This window comes from Oryctolagus cuniculus, chromosome 14 (genome assembly GCF_051225735.1).
Source record: "Oryctolagus cuniculus isolate XC-2025 breed Fujian yellow rabbit chromosome 14, ASM5122573v1, whole genome shotgun sequence".
Taxonomy (NCBI): domain Eukaryota; kingdom Metazoa; phylum Chordata; class Mammalia; order Lagomorpha; family Leporidae; genus Oryctolagus; species Oryctolagus cuniculus.
This window is the reverse complement of record NC_142880.1, coordinates 43,589,298-43,607,412: the sequence shown is the minus strand read 5'-3', so window position 1 is coordinate 43,607,412 and position 18,115 is coordinate 43,589,298. Positions and strand designations below refer to the sequence as shown.

The following is an 18,115-nucleotide window of genomic DNA, read 5'->3' as shown; positions in this document are numbered from 1 at the left end:
GGGAACTGAAAAAGAGCAATTAATGAAACTGAATGGACCCTGGTGGCTGGCAGTGGTCTGTACGCGGAGAAAATGCTTCCAGCTTCCTAGGGGATGGAAATGTCATCTTGCAAGTGCCTATTAAGAGAGCTGCTCCCATCAAGGGATCTCCTCCTTGACATTTTGGCCAACAGTCCTCACCTTTAGGGTCCTTAAGTTGAAACTGCACTTCCTCTTCCAATCCAGCTATCTGCTAATGTGCCTGGGAATGCAGTGGAAGATGGCCCAAGTGCTTGGGCCCCTGCACCCATGTGGGAGACCCAGAAGATGCTCCTGGCTCCTGGCTTTGGATCCACCCAGTTCCGGCCATTTGGGGAGTGAACCAGTAGATGGAAGATCTCCCTGTTTCTCTCTTTCTCTGTCTATAATTCTGCCTCTCGAATAAATAAATAAATAAATAAATAAATCTTAAAAAAAAAATAAAGTGTCTACTGTAGTAAGTTTGGATGTATGCCTCCAAAAGTCCACAGAAATTCAGAATTAAAGGATAATGTGCATTTTCCACAATCTTTTGAAGCCTATGTCTGAACTCCTGAAAAGTTCACAGTTATGGAGATGGTGGGCAGCTCCCTCACTCCAAAAGCTTGCCTAGGCTCTCTGTCATCCTCCCACCCTGGGGTCACTGATCTGCTTTTAGTCACTAGACATTAGCTTGCACATTTAAAAAGATGTATGGAAACTGAATCATACCAGATGTACGCTCTTTTTATCTGACTTTTTAAAGATTTATTTAGGGGCTAGCACTGTGGTGTAGATTAAGCCTGTGTGTGCCGGTTTGAGTCCTGGCTGCCCCACTCCTTTCTCTGTAACTTTGCCTCTCAAATAAATACATATTTTAAAAATTATTATGTACTTGAAAGTCAGAGTTCGAGGGGCCAGTGCTGTGGCCAGCAGGTTAAGCTGCCGCCTGCAGCACCGGCATCCCATATGGGTTTAAGTTCCAGATGCTCCACTTCTGATCCAGCTCCCTGCTAATGTGCCTGGGAAAACAGTGAAAGATGGCCCAAGTCCTTGGGACCCTGCGCCCACATGGGAGACCCGGAAGAGGCTCGTGGCTTCCAACTGGCCCAGCTCTAGCCATGGTGGCCATTTTGGGAGTGAACTAGAGGATGGAAGATCTTTTTCTGTCTTTCTCTCTCTCCCTCTGCCTCTCCCTTTCTGTAATTCCACCTTTCAAGTAAAATAAATATTTTTTAAAAATTTACTTCCCCATAAAAGCAACGAGAACCCTGGAAAAAGTTGTCACATACACAAAAAAAGAAAATGATACTGTGTTTTCAGCTAAAGATTCGCTTAGTAATGAAAGCACTCTGAAAAGCTTAGATTGGCTTTAGTCATTAGAAAAAGAGGGGAAGAGAAAGGTCTTTCATCCACTGGTTTACTCCTCCAATGACTGCAATAGCCAGGGCTGGGCTGGCCTGAAGCCAGTAGCCAGGAACTTCTTCCAGGTTTTCCAAATGGGTGCAGGGTCCCAAGCATTTGAGCCATCCTTTGCTGCTTTTCCAGGTCATTAGCAAGTAGCTAGATCAGAAGTGGAGAGGCCAGGACATAAACCAGCACCCATGTGAAATGCCTGTGTCACAAGAGGTAGCTTTACCCACTACATTGCAATACTGGCCCCTGTCTGACTTCTTTCAGACAAATTACTCCAAGATTCATCTAGGCTATTGTGTATATCAATAGCTTGTTCCTTTTATTGTTGAAAGCATACCCCTGTATGTATAAACCATAATTTGCCCATTAATCAGCTAATGGGCTTTTGACTAATTTCCAGTTTGGGACCCTTACAAATAAAGCTTCTATGTACATTTGTGCACAGTCTCTGATGAAGTTACATTTTCTTTTAGGGAAATACCTAGGTGAAGAGTTGCTAGATCTTATTCTGGGTATGTGTTTAACTTTTTAAGAAATTGCCAATCTTTTCCAAAGTGCGCTACCATTTTTTACATTCCTACCATGTATGAGAATTCTATTCTCTATTCTACATCCTCACCAATAATTGGACCGGTCAGTTTTTTTAACTTTAGCCATTTTAAACGAGTAATATCTGACTGTAATTTCAATTTGCAATTCTCTAATGACTAAAGCCAATCTAAGCTTTTCAGAGTGCTTTCATTACTAAGCGAATCTTTAGCTGAAAACACAGTATCATTATGTGGCTTTTATTTCTCCCAAATATGCACAAAGAACTTGCTTCTACTTTTTAATACAGAAAACCTTGAAACATCAATTTCACACTATAGTTTATTCACTGAGCAAATCTAAACACATAAAAACACACTTTTATTGTTATTTGCAGGTCAACAAACATTTTAAATATGGCAGGTCAATCTAAAAATATGAAAAGTGCTGGCAAAGGACTTATTTTTGCCCAGGTTCTATGAGTTCTATGGATTAATTTTACTGGTCAACCTCTCGCTGAGTAAAGGAGGCCCCAGGTCCTGGAGTAACACAGTGAGAGGCACAGACCAGGAACTGGTACATGTGGTGTCTATTTTACCTCACCGTGGAAGATGCTGTACAAGTCACCAAATACTGGCTGATGCTCTGCACGATTTGTAAAGGGCTGATAATCAGCAAGATCCATTCTTTCTTTCCTGGGTTGTTTTTTTTTTTTTTTTTTTTTTTTTAACTTTCCTCTAAATTCTCCTGAGCACGGCAGTGACATTCATAATAACAGGAAGGATGATAGCATCATGACGTTCTGAATACTTCCAACTTACTCAAACATCTCCCATGAGAAATATTCCATTGCTCTAGGTTACACTGGAGAGCAATACCAGCATTCTGACATATGCAGTGAGTCAAACTGAACAGTAGTACCAGCATTCGGACAGGTGCGTCAGTCACACGGCACAGCAGTACCAGTACTATGACATGGAGTAAGGCTCTGTGGACCTGAGAAGCACTGGGGAAAGTATTAGCTCTGTGACCCAGGAGATTACTTAACTTCTCTAATGCTCAGTTTCTAGAACACTGATCCTGAGAGCCTCAACACTTCCACAAGGAGCTCCTAATAGGAGTAGATGAAAGAGGAGCAGTAGGAGGGCTCTAGACACATGTTAATTACCCTAATTACAGGGATGGACTAAAATTGACAGAGTAGGCAAGACTCACTGATTGAAACCAAATACCCGTCAGTTAGGCTGCTCTGATAATAATGAATAATTTACCAAAAGAAGACTGTAATATTTTAACAGAATATATTAAGAGTAAAATATTTAACCAAAAACATCCCTGACATATCACCTCATCAGTCACTTTTCTACTTAACATGGTAACCTGCCTTCCACATGCCAGGGGGCAGGGTGAAAGCAGGTGATTCGACACACGCAAGAGCCACCCACTAGCTTCCCATTAAGAAAAACTCCTTCCACAGCATGTGGCCATTCAGCCCTGCCTCTGGCTGACTGATCTCCTAGAGGAACATATGTGAAAAAGTAGCCCTTTGCGGCCGGCGCCGCGGCTCACTAGGCTAATCCTCCGCCTAGCGGCCCCGGCACACCGGGTTCTAGTCCCGGTTGGGGCGCCGGATTCTGTCCCAGTTGCCCTTCTTCCAGGACAGCTCTCTGCTGTGGCCAGGGAGTGCAGTGGAGGATGGCCCAGGTGCTTGGGCCCTGCACCCCATGGGAGACCAGGAAAAGCACCTGGCTCCTGGTTCCTGCCATCGGATCAGCGCGGTGCGCCGGCCGCAGCGCGCCGGCCGCGGCGGCCACTGGAGGGTGAACCAACGGCAAAGGAAGACCTTTCTCTCTGTCTCTTTCTCTCTCACTGTCCACTCTGCCTGTAAAAAAAAAAAAAAAAAAAAAAAAAAAAAAAAAAAAAAAAGTAGCCCTTTGCAACTGCCTTTATGTTGCTGGGAAACAATACAAAAACCGTTTCCTTCACTCCCTTCTCCCAAGATTCAACTGCATCCTTGCCTGATGAGGCTGTGCCCACCCCTACCCCACCCCCCACCTTTTTACTGGAACCCAGGAAAAGGAACGTGAGCCTTGAGCAGACTCAAGTTAGGACCCTTGCCTGCAGGGCAGGAAAGGGCAGGCTGCCTGTCTGGGTGGAGATGTCTGCAAAACTCTGCTTTTCCAGCACATTTGACAAAAATACCATTTAAGTTATGAAACCATGTTAACTCATCTTTACATACTACTGAAGAGAAGACCAAAGGTAACTCTTATAACTCATGTGATGGCCAATGTGTAGTTGTGGGTCTACCTCCATATGGACGCCGGTTCGAGTCCCGGCTGCTCCATTTCCCATCCAGCTCTCTGCTATGGCCTGGGAAAGCAGTAGAAGATGGCCCAAGTCTTTGGGCCCCTGTACCCACGTGGGAGACCTGGAAGAAGCTCCTGGCTCCTGGCTTCAGATCAGCACAGCTACAGCTGTTGCAGCCAATTGGGGAGTGAACCAGTGGATAGAAGACTTCTCCCCCCACCCTACCCCCCATGCAACTCTTTCAAGTAAAATAAATAAATGTTAAAAAAAAAAAAAAAAAAAAAGAGTGTAGGTTCTGAAGCAAAAATGCTTGGATTCAAATTCTGATAACATTCTAGCCCTGATGAGTCATTTATTTCGATGCATGTCTCAAAAAATTTTTTTACATATTTATTTATTTATTTGAAAGGCAGAGTTACAGACAGAGAAGGAGAGACAGAGAAAGATCTTCCATATGCTGGTTTATACCCCAGACGACCACAAATGGCCTGGGCTGGGCCAGGCCCAAGTCAGGAGATGGGAGCTTTTTCCAGGTCTCCCATGTGGGTGCAGGGGCACAACTACTTGGGCCATCTTCCTCTGCTTTCCCAGGTGCATTAGCAGATAGCTAGATTTGAAGTGCAGCAGCCAGGACTCAAACCGGTATTCATATGGCATCGCAGGCAGCGGCTTTACCTGCTATGCCACAATGCTGGCCCCATTTCTGTTTTTACATCTCTAAAATAGGCATGGTGACAATGCCTGCCTAAAAAGTTGCTCTGAAGATTAAGCAGGATGATAGACACATAGAGTAAAGAAATAAATATGTGGCAGCTACTATTATAATATATTTGTTCTAAGAAATCTTACAAACAGAAATATTACAAAGTTTAAGAACCTTCTTTCTCAAGGTATTTTTCACAACATATCCAGGTTCCTACCAGTTGTTCAATATATGTCACTTAGTCTGGTAAACTTAACATCATACCACATTTAAGCCCTTTTACTCCTAGAAACAGCAGAGTATGAGAAAAAGGTATCAGAAGCAGTCCATCTGGATTCTATAGAAAATGCTTCTGTCAGGTTTTAGGGAAGTAGCATGAAGATTTTGGGGTCAAACCGTTTCCATTCTATCTGGTATTATTATTATTATTTTTAACTACCTTCTCCCCAGGACATCCTAGACATTCCAACATGTGTCCCCTGAGGCTGTCCAGTGGGGCTGGGGGCATATGGGCCCCTCAGACATAGGCAGAATGTCCTTCACAAGTGGGCTGCCAGCTGTGGCTGGAAAGCCTGTCTCTAGACCAGTTGGCATCTCCCCCACTGTAGCTTCTTGTGCTGTATGTGTGACCTTGTGGCTTTAAAACACACCTCCAGGGTGGTTGCAATCTTTAACCAAGCGCTGGCAGAAGGGGCTGAGCCCCTGAGGAGAGTTGGACTGACTCTAGGAGATCCCAGCTATCTTGTGTGACCCTTGTCTTTTAAATCATGCCTTCAAGTTAGCTGCAATCTTCCACCCAGACTGACTCCTAGCAGAAGAGGGGACTCAGCCCCTAAGGGGGAGATAGGCCATCTCCAGGAGATCCCTGCTATCTCCATGAGCCCAAGCCAATCAAGTACAGTATATGAAATACCTGTCCAATGGCATCCCCACAGAATGACCCAATGAACAGACAGTAATGACTTAAAATCCCAGGACACTTCCTAAAAGCTATTGTCCCGCTCAGGCACTCTGCCTGGTCTCCTCTCAGACCAGACACTTTTTCTGTCACTTGCCAAGCAAATATAAGTTCCTTTTCTGTCTAATAGAAGTTTATGCCTCTTTGCAAATTGTTTCCCAGCTTTTTAATTCTATACTAAATGGAGGGAAAGAACGCATGAAGACTTGCTCTGGCAACTGCCCTCCCCTCTGCAACCAGTAACATCCTCGGCAGAATTCATTCAGCCCACCTGGCTGGCCCGAGAAACCAGGAAAGAGTCACAAGGCGGGGGGAGACTACATAGGAAATGGTCTTGGGATCAAGCAAATAACAAAGGAAAAAACCAAATGAGGCAGAAGAGGCAAGGCTATTTATATTAAAACCATGGTGCCTGATGCCTGTAACTTCTTTGCCAGTGTACAATTCGTATGCTCCTACAGGAAATTTTCTCATTTGATTTGGAGAAAAAGAGTCATAAAAGTCATTTCCAATGTCAACTGGGGATGAAGCAACAAACATCAGAATGCAACATGATTCAATCAGAGTATATTTTTAAACATGTAAAAGGGTATATGGAATGCCTAAAATATCCCTGAACAAAGAAACAAGAAAGTCTCTGGGATGTCTGTAAATTTCTTACCACAAAATAAGGGCAAGAAACAAAACAACAACCTAAAACTTCTGTGCATGTGGCTGACTTACAATATAATGATAAATCCTTGCCCAATGGCAAGAGAAGAAGCAGGAACCTGGATTCCAGTTTTGAGATCCATGGGCTGGTCAGGCAGCCACAGGCTTAAGCAATGCTGCCCCCTACAGGCCATCTGAGCTGTTGCTAACAGTCTCAGCTTGGAGATGTCCAGAGCATTCTCTGCAGGAGAAACTGAACAGCTCATAACTGGGTTGCTGGCATGTATACACCTGGTTCATGGAGAAGGATCCACAGAGAAGGCTGGTTTAGCGACCGAAATAGGCTTCTGTGGAGTCAACCCTTGTGATAAAGACATGGGAGGGTCCTATCATGCACGGTCTGATCAAAGAGGACAACCATGCCTTGCCGCAGCCCCTCCTCCACAGGATTCCATCTGAAGCTTTTAAAAATGCATCAAGAAGAGCAAGCCCCTTCCTCACCACCTGGGGAAGAACTCACTGGGGCTATGGGACCCTGGAAAGCAGCAAGCTTCTAGCTGATTAAGCGCATATTAGGATCAGAACCCTGAGACCTGGCAAAGGCTGTGGGTGTGACCCCTCTGTGCTCCTGAGGGCGAAGATCTGATTCAGTTTGAATGCAGGATACAAGGTGATGTCCATCTAAAGGTAGGATATGTAAGGAGAAGCACACACACTCACTGTGGCAGGGGGCTGGGGGGACAGGACGTGGTCTCTATCCCACATTTGACTTTGGGGAATACATGGTAGGTAGGCTCTATCTTCAGTTTCTCCTGTATGAAATGCTATCTTTCCTAAGTCGTAAAGCCAATCTGAAACTCCAGTGAAGACGACCACTGACATAAGGAAGTGCTACTTATCACAAGCCCCGTGTAACAGAAGCTACATAGTCGGTACCCGTTTCCCTACTTTTGCACTCAGGTACATGGTGATGGGCACACAGTCAAGTCCAGCACAGGAAGTATCAAAGCCACAGTTGCCCGTAGCTGCTGCAAGCCAGAGGCAGAAGTGGGCAGTTTCAATCTAGCAACCTGTAAGTGGAATCTTGGAGGGCAACCACTGTGTGACTAAGATATGGTTCAGTTTCAGGTGCAGCAAACAAGGACAAAGAGGGAACTGTTGCCACGTGCACAGCACATCCTGCCTGAAATGATGAGCTGTGTTCATGGCAGCTCCACCTGTGAGGAGGGGGCAGCATGTGACCTACTAGCATGTGAGATGGACGCCCTGCAGAGTTGCATAAGTAAGGAGAAGGATAAGGTGAGGACTATGTGACACAGGAAGAGACAAGAGACACGATGTGACTGACACAGAGCTAAAGATTAGTGTGGAAGTGAGAGGGACTTCCCACTATTCAGATTTACATAAAGTCCAACACTGCTTAAAACGGTTTGACATTAGGAATTTCTGATTTCCTTTCATTCCCCCACAACCCCATTGGGTTAGACACTGTCTTCAGCAAGAGTTGCTACTTGGAAGTGGTGCCAGGTTCAGGAAAAGTTGCTGTATGTCACTGGGTCATGTGGAGAATGACCACCCTCTAGTGTCCCTGGAACACTTGGCAGCTCATCAGAGTACAATTCCTCTCACCACACCTCTGGGTCCCTGAAGAGGGTGCATATGCCCCTGCAGTCTGCCTGGCATTTCCTAGGCTAACATTTTACTCTGTGAACTCCACAGGCACGGCATGACCTGGAGCTCCTTTGACATCAGAGCACTCAGCACCCCTTTTGTGTCTCAATGTGGGGGCCGAATGCAGTACCAGGTGATCCAAACAACAGGCAGAGAACAAGATGACTGCTTCCCTTTGTCACAAGCCTTATCCTTAATAACAGACCAGAGAGTTACTTGTGGGTGTGACATGTCAATTAACCTATGTAACATCATTTCTTTGTTAAAACACATGCTACTGCCACCCATGTGACCTTATTCTGTTATAATTCAAAACAAAATGATGTATTAAAACCTGTGTGAAATTTCTGTGATAAATTTTAACTTATTCCTGCTGATATCTGCTGCGATCCCAATTCTACCGTGGACACATTTGACAGACCCTCCCCTAGAGTTGGGGACACAGGCCATCCCCATCAGCCCAGCCAATGGCAGTCTTTGTGGGGAGCAACTCGTACTAGACTAAGTTACTGGAATTAAGACTTATTCTATGCATCTGCTCTCCCACAATATGGCGCTGAGAAAGGAGAAACAGCTTCTACACAGCTGCCTCCAGTTCAACCAATAAACTGTAGGACTTGCTCCTGATTGGAGGAGAGCAGCGTACTCGGCGTGTGGGTAGCAGAGTTGGGATTGGTGGAAGAGGACTATAAAGGAGGAGAGAGACAACATGCACCAGGAACATCTATCTGAAGGAACACCTGTGCAGCCCCCGAGAGAGCCGGCCGGCGGTGTGCCACTCTCCTGCGGAAGTGGGGAAAGTGGCTAGGGGGAACCGCCCTTCCACGGAGGTGGAAGGGACGGTAGCCAACCCGGGAAGAACCAGCAGCAAACCCGGGGAGGGCCGAGCAGACGAAAGAACAGCGCAGGGTCCTGTGTCGTTCCTCCACGAAGAGGGGGAGCGACAAGTCTTCTGTGTGCAGACAGGTCTGCAACATTCCACTGACAGTCTCACTTGCAAGGGTTTTAACGCAGCAATGATGACTTCTGTTATGGTACCAAGTCTGCCCCCTCTTTGTGACAGTCAACATTACAAAGCATTCAGGAAGCCTGAACGGGGAGGAGCAGTGCCTCTAGTTGCCACCTATGGACAAAAGTTGCAAATGGGTAGGAGTAAGTGCCAAGATGTGGCTGCAGGGCTTCTCTATACAGAAGGTGAGACCACATGATTATGCATCCTGCCCCATTGGGCCTCCTGCCCACCTAGGATGATGACTAGTCTGTCATCTCTGACATCCCCTTAGCCAGCAAATCTGACATGCCATAGCTCAGAACTGGCAATCAGTCCCTTGTTCAAATACTGCACATAAGCAGTCTCTTACTATTGGATACTTTCTTTCTGCTGCATTTGGCTCAAAGAGCAGTACCAGGGGATATGAAGAGCCTTGGCCTTGCCCTCATACCCAAGCTGATTTTTTTTATAGGCAATCAACCATCTAATTCTAGTAACTGCACTAACAGACAGCCTGCATTTTCCTGTCTTGCCTACACACTAAGTAGTGAAAGCCTTGGTCAAATACGCACCCACTAATTGCACTAGATGCCTTTTATCAAACCAGAAACCTAATAAGGAATGAAATACAGTTAGCACATTGTAACATGTTCATTCACTTCTTTCTTTACTAGCAGTTTAAAAATCAGCTTCTCTACACTTGTACTTAAGACCAATCTCAATTGAGCATGGTGAAATCTATCCTTTCACTAAAGCAGCCTCTGGTATCTTTCATTTCTCATAGTCCCTGAAAGGTGTACATGTCAGGGGCAGGCGTTGGCTCAGCAGTTAAGACACCACTTGGGACACTTGTATTCTATATCAAGGGTGCCTGGATTTGAGTCCCAGCTCTGCTTCTGATTCCAGCTTCTTGCTAATGTGTAGCATGGGAGGCAGCAGGTAATGATGGCACAAGTATTTGGTCCCTGCCACCCATGTGGCAAATCCAAATCAGGTTTCAGGCTTCTGGCTTTGGCCTGGTCTAGCCTTTGTTGCTGTGGGCATTTTTGGGTAGTAAACCAGTAGATGGAAGATTTCTCTCTTTCTGAATCTGTCTCTTTGCCTATTGAGTAAAAATTATTAAATAAATACAACACACTTAGAAGACATGAGTCCTCTCCTATAAAACCTTCACCAATTTTGGCTGTGGACTCCCTGAAGCCACATACAAGAACAGCCTCCCAGGGGAGAGCCAGCAGCAGCAGGAGGGTGGCTAAGTCTACTTTCTGCTGGCCCACTGCCATCTGCAGGCCCAAACAAAGAAGGCCAGTTCCTTCCTGATCTTTTCTTTCTGAATATTCTACTTTTTTTTCTTTTTTGGACAGGCAGAGTGGACAGTGAGAGAGACAGACATAGAGAAAGGTCTTCCTTTTCCATTAGTTCACCCCTCAATGGCTGCTGTGGCCAGTGCGCTGCCGCCGGCGCACCACACTGATCCAAAGCCAGGAGCCAGGTGTTTCTCCTGGTCTCCCATGTGGGTGCAGGGCCCAAGGACTTGGGCCATCCTCCACTGCACTCCCGGGCCACAGCAGAGAGCTGGACTGGAAGAGGAGCAACCAGGACAGAATCCGGTACCCTGACGGGGACTAGAACTCAGGATGCCAGCGCCGCAGGCGGAGGATTAGCCTATTGAGCTGCGGCACCAGCCTGAATATTCTACTTTTAAAAAGTAAGAGAAATCAGACATTATAGAACCCGAAAAGCCTTATCAGTCTCTACAAGTCTAACTTATATGACGCTTTCAAAGTGTCCAGGTAAAACTCTAGCTAATAAATGGCTGGTGAGAGCAACAATCAACACAAACAATACAAGTGAGGAAGACACCCAAATAGTTTAATTCCTTCCAATGGACCAAGACCGTGATTCCTTCATAATAAAATGAAGTCTTGTATCAAAATATCAAGACTATTAAAATGTCCTTTAAAAAGAAACATAAATAAGTAAACAAGACTATCTAGGTATATCCATTTCCATTTGTGCATTTTAAGGTCTATAACTGCAATTCTCAACCTTGTGTTGAAGAATCTCACCTTTTATACCACACTAATCAAACAGATAAAGATATATTTGGGAATCTCCTTTTAGAGATGATCTTTCAACAAAGAAACTATAAAATATGGAGTCAATGAACAACAATATATTTTCAATCCCTATTGTAATCCTGAGTTAAAAATGAAAATATATGAAACTCATTCATCCAATAATCATACACTAAGTAACTATAATGTATGAAATAAGTTAGAGTGCTCTATGATTTTCTACAATTATTTCTAATTTCTCTCTTGGACATATAAATTTTCTCTACCTGAAAACAAACAGAAATTTCATGTGCTCCAACATGGGATGCCAGTGTCATAGGTGGTGGCTTAACCCACTGCACAATAATGCCAACCTCTAATATAAATTACTTTTACAAAAGGACTTTCCTTTTGTGTAACAACATAACATCACAGTTTTCCTACTAATCAACACAAAATATTCATACCTATTTATTTGGTGGAGGAAAAAATATTCATTTATTTTTAAGTTCTTGCTAGGATTGACAGTATTTATTTATACGTATAAAATAATTTATGCCAATATGAATGGAACCACAAGTAAGGATTCTTTTTTTTTTTTTGGACAGACAGAGTTAGAGAGAGAAAGGTCTTCCTTTTGCTGTTGGTTTACCCCCAAAATGGCCGCCACAGCCAGCGCACTGTGCCGATCCGAAACCAGGAGCCAGGTGCTTCTTCCTGGTCTCCCATGAGGGTGCAGGACCCAAGGACTTGGGCCATCCTCCACTGCTCTCCCGGGCCACAGCAGAGAGCTGGACTGGAAGAGGGGCAACCGGGACAGAATCCGGCACCCCAACCGGGACTAGAACCTGGGGTGCCGGCGCCGCAGGCGGAGGATTAGACAAGCGAGCTGTGGCACCAGCCCACAAGTAAGGATTCTAACAGATGGCTTTGCTCTGAGTGACTGAGGGTGGAGACAGAACTGGCTTGTGTAAATACCAAGATAGGTTTTCAATTTTGTTAAGAACAGAGTCACATGACTGAGAAAAGGCAACAGAAGTAGATTAAGCAGTTAATCTTAGGTGATTAGTGAGGCAGGGGTGGGCATTTGGTCTATTGGTTAAAATGCCCATTTAAGCAACTGCATCCCATGTTTGAATACTAGGGTTCAAGTCCCAGCTCTGCTCCCAATTCCAGCTTCCTGCATGTATACGCGGGGAAGCAGCAGGACACTCATGTGGGAGACCCAGACTCATTTCCTGGTTCCTGGTTATCACCTGGGCCAGTTCTGGCCTTTGTAGGCCTTTGGGGAGTGAATTAATAGATGGGATATATGTATTTTTCTCTCTCTTTGCTTTTTAAAAAAACAAAAAACTAATGAGTCACAGACCAGATTCAACTACATAGTTACATTTTTACAACTTATTTTCAAATTTGTATTATTTTATCTATATTGAGTAAGTTAAAATAGGGGTCAGGAGGAAAAAGAGAGTCATTTATTGGCAGCAACTACAGGAAAAGCATTATGGTAACTGCTTCATATCTGCCATTTCTTAACTATCTCACATCCCTTAGAGACTTTCTTATCCCATTTTGTAGTTGTACATGCTTACGTACTTCAGAGTAACCTGTTGCAGCTCACCCAGCCAGTTAAGGGGATATGTTATACTATACATATGTTCTCACTGATTTTAATAGTTTATATTCTTATGGAAAGAAATTATAAATAACTACATATATGGGTGGTTCCACATTTTTTTATCAGTATGCCAAACCAGAAACCACAGTCCATATAAAGACACAGTGCTACAGGAGCAGGAGGCAAGTGATGCCCCAGTCAAATCCAATGCTCAGTCACACAAGGGCTATGATGCAATAGATGGTTCTGCAATTTCACAATCCTTTGGCTTTACTTGCTTGTTGCCAATCATTCATTTGTACCTACATCAGATAAAAGTTTAAGATGCACATAGAGAATCTGATACACTAAAGAATGCACCTATGGAAAGTAATGGTAAACGTGAATTACTATGATTTGATTATATAAACTTTCTACCCTAAAATACCAGGCATTGGAGATTAACTTTGCTCATTGACAAATTTCTTAAAGAAATCCTGGATTTCTGAGATGTTAAAACAATGGAGATGCTGGCATTGTGACACAGCAGGTTAAGCCACAGCCTGCAACACTGGTGCCCTATATGAGCACTGGTTCAAACCCTGTCTGCTCCCCTTCTGATCCAGCTCCCTGACAATGTACCTGGGAAAGCAGAGGAAAACGGCCCAATTACTTGGGCCCCTGCAACCCATGTGGGAGACCTAGATGGAGTTGCTGGCTCCTGGCTTCAGGCTGGCTCAGTTCTTGCTGTTGTGGACATTTGACGAGTGAACAGCAGATAGAACACCTCTCTATATCTGTCTCACCTTCTCTCTCTGTAACTTTGTCTTTCAAATAAATAAATCTTTAAAAAAACAGAAAAACACTAGAGATAATGCATGCATCACTGGTGGTAGTATAACACAGCATACTCATTCTGGAAAACAGTTGGGAAGTTTCTTTTAAAACTAAACATGTACTTAACCAAAGACCAAGCACAATGACATTCTTGGGCATTTATCCTGAAGGAATGAAAGCTTTTGTTAAACAAAACCCCCTAACATGATTGTTCATAGCTTTTCTTTCTTATGATAGCCAAGAACTGATATGGCTTTCAATGGATAAATGGTTAAGCAAACAATGTTGCATCAATGTTATGAAATACTGGTCAGCATTAAGGAGGAAAGAACAAGTCACACATGCACAAAAGTGGACAGATCTCAAGGAAATCATGCTGAGTAAAAAACGCCAATCTCAAAAGTTACAGAGCATATGATTTCATTTATGTAACACTTCTGAAATAAAATAATAGACATGGAACAACAGAGCAGTGGTTGCCAGGGGTTAGAGATGGGGTAGGGCATGTATAGGACTATAAGAATATAGTACAATGGAGCTTTGTGGTGATAAGATAATTCTGTAGAAGTCTGTATTTTGAAAGTGTTGGTGGGGCCTGCGCTATGGCGCTGCGGGTTAACGCCCTGGTCTGGAGTGCCAGCATCCCATATGGGCACCAGTTTGAGACCCAGCTACTCCACTTCCGATGCAGCTCTCTGGTGTGTCCTGGGAAAGCAGAAGATGGCCCAAGTCCTTGGGCCCCTGCACCCGTGTGGGAGACCTGGAGGAAGCTCCTGGCTCCTGGCTTTGGACTGGTACAGCTCCGGCCGTTGCAGTCAACTGGGGAGTGAACGATCGGTTGGAAGACTTCCTTCTCTCTCTCTCCCTCTCTCTGCCTTTCCTCTGTGTAACTCTTCCAAATAAATAAATAAATTAAAAAAAAAAAATGTTGGTGTTACATGAACCTAAAAGTGATGAAAGCACATGGAACTAACTATGTATGTGCACACATAGGTGAACTTAAACTGAGTAAAATTGGAATGAATCAGCTCTGTGGGTTGTAGCACAGCCTTCTTCCTGGTTTGACAGTTACCACCGTCATAGAAGATGTTGCCAGTGCAGGAGACTGGGTGAAGGTTCCTGGCACCTCCTTGTTCATTTCTGTGGGGGGGGGGGGGGTGGTGGCAACTTTAGTTTTAATACAAAAGGTTTTTCTAAAAGCTGGGAATACATTTAAAGCTATGGCACTAATTTTTGTAGTTATGTAGATGGGTACATATAAGAATGAAATAAATTGAAGAAAGTTGTCACTGGGGAGAATTTAGGCAGATGACTTCTCTTCAAAATATCCTTGAGAAGGAGAAGAAAGGCTCAGAAGCTGAGAACCAAATTTCTGAGAACTCTCACAGGAGACACAGGGATCTTGAAGAATCAGATGCTTGAGAGAAGCTGGGATAACTCAGACAACAGTGTTCTATGGCCTGCAGTTATTTTTCTGAAGAACAGAGAGACTCACATTCTCCGTGAATACACCAGGGAAGGAAGCCAGGCTTCCCAAACAGGTTCTGCTCTGCAACCTCAAATAATTATAATTCACTGGAGGATAGCTATCTACACAATGAGCCCTAGGTACCTTTAGCCGGTGTTTCTGTTTTGGTTTAATCATCAGATGCCCAGTGAGTTCTCCAGCTCCACAAGAAGAGAGAAGAAATGTGTGTCTGTGAAAGGGTGGTTGCTTGAGAAACCACCGGATCTACCTTCAGCATACTCCTGCAGCAAAGGCAGCAAGTGCAGACAGACGGCAGCTCAGAAAGCTCCACCTGCTGTTGAGAAGCCTTGACAGCTAACAGGAGCACTGGCTCTAACAAGCCCACCCCCGCCACCCTGGACCCAGTAAAAGGTGCCTGCTGGCTCTTTCCCTGCTGTCCCTAGGAAGGCTGAGCACAGGCCCCAACCAAGAAAGAAGTCTGACTGCTCAACTGTCAGGCATAAAAAATCAAGTCACACTGCTTTGCTGATAAATAATTGAATAAATAAATAAAAATCTCCAGGTGGTTGGGAGGCCTTTAGTTTTAAATTCTGAATAAAATGAAAAGTTCCTCTTTTTCCAGGCATTACTCAAAACAAAAACCTGTCCCAGTTCCATCTCTAAGTTTGCAAAAGCAGAATCAAAAGGCTTCTTCACTTAACCCGGCAAGAGTCACAGCCCAACTCAAAGGGGAGTGAGCTTTCCTAGGAAACCATGGATTCTGAGAACAAAAATCAATGCAAGGCCCCTGAGCCAGGTCCAGAAGCAAACTGTGGCCAGAGTTCCATGTTACCACCTGGTTGCCTCAGATAACCCAAAAACTGCAAAAGTAATTACAAATTAACCCAGGTCCCAACATTGAGAATGATGTTGAATGAGTGAGAATGGATGGAAATAATTTTGGTTTTGCTATATTTGAAAATGGAAATGACATCCAAACACTAAATCTATCACTAAATCTCAGAATGATGTGCAAGAAATAAACACTTTTTATTCCACTGGCTTTTACGGAGCATCTACTAAGTTCTGGGGGTGGGCTAATCTGTGGGAATGAGGAAGGTCCCAGCCTTCCAGAAACTTCAAATCTATCCAGAGAAACAAAATACAGAGGTCTACAACGTGAGACATGCAAAAGAACAGGTACATGTTGCTCCTTTGGTCATTCATTTTGGTATCACCTTCTTGCACATGACATTGGACTTGGAAAGCACTTTGGAAGGAATGAGAGAAAAGAATAAGTGAATGCGGCCAGCACTGTGGCTCACTAGGCTAATCCACCACCGCCTTGCGGCGCCGGCACACCGGATTCTAGTCCCAGTCGGGGCGCCGGATTCTGTCCCGGTTGCCCCTCTTCCAGGCCAGCTCTCTGCTGTGGCCAGGGAGTGCAGTGGAGGATGGCCCCAAATACTTGGGCCTTGCACCCCATGGGAGACCAGGAGAAGTACCTGGCTCCTGCCATCGGATCAGCGTGGTGCGCCAGCTGCAGCGCGCCAGCAGCGGCGGCCATTGGAGGGTGAACCAACAGCAAAGGAAGACCTTTCTTTCTGTCTGTCTCTCTCACTGTCCACTCTGCCTGTCCAAAAAAAAAAAAAAAAAAAAAAAAAAACCAGAATAAGTGAATGAAAAACAAGTGAAAAAGTGCATGTAAATGGGAAGGAGGGCAGACAGTAATCAGACAAATGTGAGTAAATGCCATGAATAACACTGCAAGGAACAGTAAGAGTAAGAGATGGAAGACAAAATGTAGGGGAATAATAATCTTCCCAAAATAAAGCCAAAAGTCATGTTGGGCCAATCAAGATTCCTTCTAAATAGTCAAAGACGCTGTGAAAAAATAGGACAAAGAATTAGTAGGGAAGCTTTTTGAAAGTAGGCTAAGCATTATATGATTCTTTCTAGAGGAAACAGGGCCCTAGAATGCATCCAAATCTAAGTTTGAGGAGAAGCTGAGGCTGAGATCTCTACCAACAACCTGCTGCATCTAACCTCAGGGCACAAAGCATCTGTTCACTATGAGAATGTCTCTTCTCTCTTCCCCAGAGCAGGTGACCTCTATTCCATCCTCTGTCCTCTGGACAGTTAAGAGTCCAGAGGTCTTGGTTTGCAGTGTAAATGAAAGGTCTGCAATGAGACTTCCAAGCACCAACCTTGTTCCAAATTCCTAGAGAGACCCCTAAGCTATCAGAAAGTGGACATCACCTTGATCCAGGACCTGTTTAACATGAGTTATTTTGGGATCGCCTTTGTTTCACTTGTTCATCAGAGAGCCAGAAATTTACTGCAAGATGAGAGGACAACCATCACACTCAGAGGAAGACACAGGAACACTACGCCATCTGGCCATGAAGAAGAATGACTTGTGTACTGGGTACCTCTAAAAAGCTTCGCGAATTTACCTAAACAGAAGTGCTTCCATTTCTATCTTCCACCATGTAATTTTAAGTTGTATTATCTGCTGGGGCCAGTGCTGTGGTACAGGGGGCTATGCCTCCATCTGTGGTACAGCATCCCTTATAGGTGCTGATTTGTGTTCCAGGTGCCCCTTTTCAGATCTAGCTCTCTGCAGGGACCTGGGAAAGCAGCAGAAGATGGCCTAAGTGCTTGGGCCCCTGCACCCACATGGGAGACCCGGAAAAAGCTCCTGGCTCCTAGCTCCTGGCTTCAGCCTGGCCCAGCTCCAGCCATTGCAGCAATTTGGGCAGTGAACCAGCAGATGGAAGCTCTCTCCCCGCCCCCCCACCCCGTCTCTTTCTCTCTCTCCCTTTTTCCCCCTCTATCTGTAACCCTACCTCTAAAATAAATAAAGTCTTTAAAAATAGTATGATCTGCTTAAGAACTGATTCAGATAATGTATATCTCTTAGAAAGTTTTCATTCATCTGATATATTAGTG

General features: G+C 44.5%; 1 protein-coding gene across 4 annotated transcripts in view; it reads right to left on the bottom strand.

Moving 5' to 3' along the window:
* The window catches only part of TRIO (trio Rho guanine nucleotide exchange factor), a 375,250-nt gene that overhangs the window by 143,259 nt on the left and 213,876 nt on the right, over positions 1-18,115 (bottom strand). The window lies entirely within an intron of this gene.